We start from the raw sequence: 8,851 nt of genomic DNA on the forward strand, positions 1-8,851 counted from the left end.
ATTTCCCCCTGGTATGTTACTTTTATATGGTTATGAAGTTGTCCATGATCGTGGTACATTTTCCCCATCCTTAATCCTTTTTTTTTTTTTTTTAATGATCTATGTGACCTCTTAAATCACCTCAACACTAGACATTTTCACCCCCCCCTTCTTCCAAGGCCAATTTTCAGAACTCTCACATTTCAAATGAAAATTACTCAGTCATGCAACACTGAACCCAAATTACATTTTTATCACCTTTTTTCAAACAAATAGAGCTTTCTTTTGGTGGTATTTATTCGCCACTGGGTATTTTTATTTTTTATTTTTTTTGCACTATAAATGAAAAACAAATCATACATTTTGACCAAAATTTTTACTGCTACATTTCATTGGTAAAAATAACCCAAACCAGTGCATATTATTTGGTCTGTGTGAAGGTTATGAAGTCTACCAGCTATGGTACCTATCACTGAAAATTAATCAATCAATCTTGATGTACTGACTGCTTATCTCATTTATTGAGGCCCTAACATGCTAGGACAGTACAAATACTGTCCAAGGAACTCTTGGAAGCAAATAGTCAGCAGGAGGAGAGCAGAGGCGCAACAGCCTGCCATGAGTTGCTGGAGGAGATTTACATATAATGTTCATGCACATCTAATCTTCTGGCTCTAACAGTGTGCTTTTGTTCTTTAATTAAAAATATGATGGCAATTATAATTCCTATGGGTGTCCCATATTCCAATACCTATCCAAGTTGTACCCCCCCAATAAAACAACAAAAGCAAAACTCACAAAAGACTGTTTATTGTCTCTGGAAGTGATGTATGAAGTCTGGCAGTGGGGGGATTTGGCGGATTGTTTGTTGCAACATCATGGCTACAATGAATTTTAATGCACACATACACAATTGAATATCCAATACTTTGTAAGATATAGTAATAAAACGGAAAAAGACATTGAAGTCACCCCGTTACATATCCACTTACCTGCATCACAAAATAACTTCATACACATCCCAACCTCCCGACCCAGAAACCAGGGAAGCTATTAAAACATAGCTATTGCCCCCTAACCATCGTCCAAACTCCCCCCCCCCACAGATGATCTCACACTTCAACCATCTACCCATCCAATTTTCCACTCCTATAGAATTCTAGACAATACCAGCATACTCAGGCTTCTATCGACGACATGCCAGATACTTCCCAGAGGCAATTCTCGCTAGCAAACAGGAAAATGTCTAAAAGCTCATCTCAGGATCGTATTCCCCCACATGTAATAACTCAGGCTGAAGTGATTATATTTCCTATGTAACGGGATACTGTTGTTTTACAATTTTTTTTTTTTTTTTTTTTTTTTTTTTATTCATTGTATCACTACTGTTCATGATTGCTGTAAATGGTTTTTGTCTCTACTCTCAAACAAAATTCACTTGGAAATGTATAAAAAATAAAAAAATATAAATGTTATTTGTACAATACAATATAAAAAGATTTGCAAAAGGAGAGCATGGGACTTAAAAACATATATTTACATATGTGTAGAATATAGGTGACATAGGCCAACCAGTGTAGGAGTAAATCATTATACCATATCAGATGAGTGAGCCCCTGTGCATTTGATGCACAGATCTGCCGCCTTCCCTTTTCTTAAATATATCAAATATTGTGAATGAGCAATGGAGTGATTTTAATATTTGCAATTGGTAAAATGCATAATATGGTGTTGCACCGAGTAAATAGATACTAAACACGTCACACTTAAAAATTGTGCACATTTATGGAATGGTGCCAAACGACGGTATTTAAAAATCTCCATAGGTGATGCTTTATAAGCCATTACAGGTTACCAGTTTAGAGTTACAGAAGCGGTCTGGTGCTGTTCACGGCAATATAAAGCAAAAGTAGAAACAAGCAACACCAACATCCGTATAAATATCTATATTTCTTGCGCAGAAGCAGATAAAATGCTTACATGTTTCCGCGAGTAGCCTTTGAGGACATTATAACAAGGAACAACACCTGTTTTTGGATTTCATGTGCAATTTATGGATCTGTTCCCTGTTGTGAGTGCTGCACATGTGTGGTGCGATTGCCTTTTACGGATGTACGTATGACACCAATGCATGAGTTCGCCTTTGCACGTGAGCATGAGGGGACAGGGATGCTTTACATTTTTTCTTTCTTTCTTTTTTCATTTTTCTAATTTTTACACTGTCTCTTTTTTATCACTTTCATTTCTGTCAGAAGGAATGTAAACATCACTTGTGACAGCAATAGGCAGTGACGGGTACTCTTTATGGAGAGATCTGGGCTCTCTTCTGCTCTAAAAGCATCTGATCACACCACCACTGTGACAAATGTTCATGGGAGAGTGATACATTGACAAATGTTTTTGTGCACTGGTACACTGTGACAGAGGTTTTTGTGCACTGTAAACTTGTCAGGGCTGCGCTCAGCCCTTCCTTCTCAAAGCTGGCCACTCAGCTATTGGCTTAGTTGCCAGATCCTATATCTCCACAGTAACTCACCTGTTGATGTCCAGTCCAGATGATCTCTGCCTTCGCCTTGGTCACCTCTTAAGAGATGCTCTCCTGTGTTCCTATTAAAGACTTGCTTGGCTGACATTCCTTCTGGCTCCAGATCCTGCTTGCTCTTCTATTACGCTCATCTCTGGCTCCCTGATGTTTTGGCTTATCTGGCTATTTGTTTTTGGTTCCTGAACTCTGGCTATGTTTTGACTACGTTTACTCTGTTTACCTTTTTTTATTATTATTAAACAAGTGTGATTTAATTGTATGTCTGTCTCGGTCTGATTCATGGTTTCTGACAGTAGGCGAAGGCCATAAATTCAGAAGATGCAGTCAATCTACTTTTTGGTAATATTTTTTCCAGATTGGATGAGCAGGAACACTGCATGGATCAGTTTTCCATGGCGTTTCAACTGCTCCTGAGTCGCACGGCTCACCTAGAATCTCCCACAGTGACTGCTCTGGTACAACCTGTGTTGCAGGCCGACCCTGCTGCTGCTCTAGTCTCTGTGCAGGCACCTGCTTCGAGTATTACCTCTATAAGAGGTATGTCTGGTTCCACTACGCTTCCCCAGCGATTTGGGGGTGATCCAGTCCAATGCAGATGGTTTCTCATCCAGGTTGAGATATACTTTGAGATGCTGCCCCAGGCTTTTCCCACGGACAGCAGCAAAGTAAGTTTTGTGATATCTTTGCTTTCTGGGAGAGCCTTGGCCTGACAAACCCTCTCTGGGAGAAGCATAAATCTGTTGTCGTGCATTATCCTGAGTTTGCGACTTCTTTTTAAAGGGTATTTGATGTTCCCGCATGCTCCGCTTCTGCTGCCAAGTGCCTCATGTCCATAAAACAGAGTACGATTGCCGGAGGAGTACCACAATTTTAGTGAAGTCTTTGACAATGGTCAAGTAGGTAGTTTGCCTCCCTACCGGTCGTATGATTATGCGATTGAACTTCAACCTGGTGCCATACCCCCTCATGGCCGGGTTTACCCTCTGTCAGTCTTGGAGGATAAGGCCATGAAGGAGTATGTTGCAGACACACTTTCTCCAGGTTTCATCCACGAATCCTCATCTTCTGCTGGTGCTGGTTTCTTCTTTGTGAAGAAGAAGAGTTGTGAACTGAGACCTTGTATTGATTATAGGGGTCTCAATCATTTCACGATTAAGAATGCCTATCTGATTCCATTGATTACAGAGTTATTTGACAGCCTCAAGGGAGAATTTCATGAAGCTTGATTTGAGAGTGGCATACAATCTCATGAGGATTAATGAGGGCGACGAGTGGAAAACTGCGTTTAATACCAGAACAGGCCACTATGAATAGCCCGTAATGCATTTGGCCTTTGTAACGCCCCAGCAGTTTTCCAGGAATTTATTAACGATGTCCTCCGAGATTTGTTGCAATAATGTGTGGTGGTTTATCTTGACGATATCCTCATATTTTCCTAGTCCCTGGAGAGCCACCACACAGATGTCTGTTGTGTGATTCAGAAAATAAGAGAGAACAATCTCTATTGTAAATTGGAGAAGTGTGAGTTCCACCATGAACAGGTTAAATTCCTGGGTTACGTCATTTCCACTGCTGGTTTTTCGATGGACCCTGAGAAACTTTCAGCAGTCCTACAGTGGCCCCGACCCGTGGGTTTATGTCCTCTGCAGTGTTTTCTTAGCTTTGCCAACTATTACCTTTTTTTTTTTTATTTGGAACTTCTCATCTCTGGTCAAGCCACTGACTGATATGACAGTAACCCACATAGTTGGTCTCTGGAGTCCATTAAGGCATTTGAGAGTCTCAAGGCTGCCTTTGTTTCTGCTCCCGTGTTACCACATCCTGATCCTATGTTACCTTTTATCCTTGAGGTTTATGCTTCTGAGACTGGAGTTGGTGCCCTTCTGTCTCAACGTCCTACCTCTGAGAACATTATGTATTGTGGCTACTTTTCCAATAAATTGTCACCTGTGGAGTGCAATTACAAAATTGGTGACAGAGATGATGGCGATCATTTTAGCCCTGAAAGAAAGGAGACATCTCCTGGAAGGCACCACTGTGCTGGTTCTCATTCTTACTGACCATAAGAATCGCACATTCTTGTCTGAGGCTAAACGCCTCTCTCTCAGAAGCGCGATACTCTTTTCTTGTCTAGTTTCAATTACATTGTCTCATTCTTACCGGGTACTAAGAATGTACTGTAAGGACTGACGCTTTGTCACAACAATTTTCCTCCACTTCCAAGATGGAGTCAGTTCCAGTTCCGGTGATTCCTCCTGATTATATTCTGGCTATGGTTCATTCCAGTTTCAATTCTCCTTTGGGTGACAAAATTCTTGCTGATCTGATCCATGCTCCTCCTGAGAACCTTGTGACTGACTCCCAGAGAGTCTCTGTATTGCCATGCTCCAGACTTACCATTCTCCCAAGGCTGCTGGCCACCCTGGGAAGAATCAACTCTTTTGGACCATTTCCCAACAATTCTGGTGGCCTAGTCGACATACCGATGTAACCGCCTTCGTAGCTGCCTGTCCCATGTGTGCTCAGATTAAGACTCCACGACACCTTCCAGTGGGCCTCCTACAACCCATACCCAATGGAGAGAGGCACTGGACCCACCTGTCTATGGATTTCATTGTGGAGTTACCCAACTCCCAGGGCAAGTTATCCTTATGGTGGTTGACCGGTTCTCAAAAATGTCCAATTGTACTCCACTTAAGAAGTTGCCCACTTCTAAGGAACTGGCTTCCATTTTTGCTTGGGTGATCTTTTGCTTACATTGGCTTCCCAAGGTGATTGTCTCGGACAGGGGTAGTCAGTTTGTGTACCAGTTCTGGCGAGCCTCTTGTGCACAGTTGGGAATTCAGCTTGCTTTCTCCTCTGCGTATCACCTGCAGTCTAATGGGGTCAATCAGTCCTTAGAGAAATTCCTATGTTGTTATATTTCTGACCATCATAACAAATGGTCAAACCTCTTACTATGGGCAGAGTTTGCTCACAATAGTGCCTTGAATTCTTCTTTTTCCAACCTTCCATGTTGCCTGACTAATTTTGTTCCGCAGAGTATTCCTGCATTAGAGGAGCATCTCTGTGGTCTTTGTTCCACTTAGGCATAAGTCCAGGAGGCTTTGAGACTTGCTAATGATAGGTACACCTTGGTTTATTGGGCCTTTTCATATTCTTCGCAGGATTAATCCAGTGGCTTACACATTAGACCTTCCTTCTAATATGCATATTTCATGTCTTCTTATTAAAACCTTTGGTCTGTAACCACTTTACCACCTCAGTGCCTCATCCTCTCCCTGTACAGGTTGAGAACCATGAGGAGTATGAAGTACAGTCCATTGTTGACTCCCGTAGGGTCCGTTTTAGCATACAGTACCCAGTTCATTGGAAAGGGTACAGAGAAATGCTCTTTGGTCTCATCCTCGGACGTACATGTCCCTGTCCTCCTCAGTGATTTCCATAGATGTTTTCCCCTCGAGTCTGATGGTCCTCCGAGGGGGAGGGGTCATTGAGGAAGGGGTACTGTCAGGGCTGGGCTCAGCCCTTCCTTCTCAAAGCTGGCCACTCAGGTGTCGCGTAATTGCCAGATCCTATCTTTCCATAGTGACTCACCTGTTGATGATATCTTGCTCGTTAGTCCAGCATAAGCCATCCAGTCCAGATGATCTCTGCCTTCGCCTTGGTCACATCTCTAGAGACCATCCTATTAAAGACTTGATTGGCTCCAGATCCTGCTTGCTGTTTTATTACGCTCATCTCTGGCTGCCTGACATTTTGGCTTGTCTGACTATCTGTTCCGGTTACTGAACTCTGGATATGTTTTGACTACGTTTACTGTTTACCTTTTTTTAGAATTATTAAACAAGTGTGATTTAACTGTACTTCTGTCTCAGTCTGATTCATGGTTGACAGATGTTGACAGATGATGATGGGACACTGAGTCAGATGTTGACATATGTTGATGGGGCACTGTGACAGATGTTGACAGATGATGATGGGACACTGCGTCAGATGTTGACATATGTTGATGGGGCACTGTGACAGATGTTGATTTGCACTGTATACTGTGACAGATGTTGATGGGACACTGTGAAAGATGTTGACAGATAGACAGGGACAGATGGTGCTTGGTGCACTAGTATGGGGTCAGCTGCATTCTGTGAGATCTGTGTAGCTGAAAAATAACATTTTAAGCTACACAGATCAGCTGTCACAGGCTTCAGCATCCCACACTCCCCCCGCCCCCCCCCCCCCCCGCACTGAGCTTTCACTGAGCTCAGCAGGGGGAACAGCTATAGAAATACGTGCCTCTGTTTATAATCAGTGATGGCTGTGATTGGATAAAGCCATCAAGTGATTGGCAGGGCTAAACAGCCAATATGGTATTCTGTCAATACATAAGGCATGGATCCTGTGTTCCTGCAAAGCAGGAACATAGATCCATGTCTTCCCCTTGTAAAAGCGCTTCCCCCACAGCAGGAAAACACTAGCTAGGGAGACAGTTTTTTTTATAATCACTTTTTTCTTTATTAAGACAAATTTCATCGTACAACATAAAAATACACACAACAAAAATAATCTTTCCACTTACTCTTCTAATTTACAGAAAAAAAAGAGAGAGAACTCTCCCCCCCCCCCCCCCCGCCCGAGGAAAATACATTAGGTCTGTGATCATATCATAATCAGGAGAGAAAACAGAAAGCAAAGAGAGAAATAAAAAATATTCACAGAAATGTATTCAACACAAAAAAAAAAACAGCACTAAATTCATGCAACATATTATTCAATATCAAACATGTTCCTTTAAAAAATATATAAATTTAAATGTCCTTACGTGCACTGCGACCTGGCGCCGAGCTCAGTGCAATATGGGAAGTGCCACGCAGATGCAATCACGAGATTCCAGACGAGGCGCTTTATTTGGCCCAAAAAAACTTGCTCTGTTGCTCGGTCAATTGTGCCACAGCTTCCGGCACGATGGACTGGCCGGGTGAGTTCAGTTTCATTGAGCAGTGCTACCGGAAGTGACATCGGCACTCGAGTAGGAAGCTCATACTGTTGATGTTCGGCGGTATGGACAAGCGGAACAGTAAGTGGAAGCTCACACAGACTACACGGCAGCAAGCAGTTTGGCCGAAGCAGCCTGCAGGCTGGCAGTAGTGCTCACTTCTGTGGCAGCAGCACTTGGGTTGGATTCGCACCTGTGCGTTTTTTGGTGCTTTTTGCAGTTTTGTGCTACCGTTCATTTACCATGGTATCCTATGGGGCATGTTTGGTGGTGTGGATCTGGGGAATGAAGGGAGCACTGGGAGTGCATGAGTCTGAATCCCACCTTAGGCTGTGGGTAGCAGAGCTGGTGAATGGATGTTCAGATGAAAGTCTGGTAAGTGGCAGTTCCTCTTTTGCAGTTTTCAGGACTGCTGTAGAGTTTGTGGCTGTTGACCAGGTCAGGGAGCCTGTTCAAAAGATGACAGCAAGGATAATGGCTCATTCCATCACAGCCGCAGAGCCTTATGGTCGAAGCATTGGTCGGCCGATAAGGCTCCCAAGCACAGTCTATGTTCGACTACATTCAACGGGAAGCTACTCTTCAGGAAGACTAAAGCCCCGTACACACGAGAGGACTTATGTCCGACAGACTTCCGAAGGAGTTCTGCCGGAGTTCTGCCGGAGTTCCGACAGAGTTCTGACGGACTTTTCGACTGAGTGGACTTGGCCACACACAATCACACTAAACTCAGACGGATTCGAACGTGATGACGTACGACTGGACTCGAATAAGGAAGTTCATAGCCAGTAGCCAATAGCTGCCCTAGCGTCGGTTTTAGTCCGTCGGAATAGCATACACACGAGCGAATTTTTCGAAGGGACCGTGTCCGGCGGAGTTCCTTCGGAAAAATTTGAAGCATGTTCCATATTCTAAAGTCCGTCAGACTTTGGCGAATCAAAAGTCCGTTGCAGCCCACACACGATCGAATAGTCTGACGGAATCAGTCCGTCGGACTTTGGATGTTGAAAAGTCCGCTCGTGTGTATGCGGCATTAGAATCAGCAATTCAGTGGGTTTCTGGCGGCAGATCTAGCGTAATCCTGCAGAAGAGAAAAAGACAACAGCAGCCCTTTCGGTTTAACAAGAGATCCAAAGAAGGATTTACTGAGGCCAGTACTTACAGACAGTTTTTCATGGAAGGGAGCCGGTTCAACCTTCCAGAAACCTTCCAAGCCCAGGGCCAATGAAGCTTCTAAGGCTTCAAATAAGTCCTTCTGAAGGAGTCTCCACTTAACCCTCTCAAGTAGGAGCAAGACTAGCCTAAATTGGGGGGGTTTGGGTGGACAAATTACA

The sequence above is a fragment of the Lithobates pipiens genome, unplaced genomic scaffold (genome assembly GCF_037356315.1).
Source record: "Lithobates pipiens isolate NorthernLeopardFrog02 unplaced genomic scaffold, aLitPip1_a1.2 Scaffold_3, whole genome shotgun sequence".
Lineage (NCBI taxonomy): Eukaryota > Metazoa > Chordata > Amphibia > Anura > Ranidae > Lithobates > Lithobates pipiens.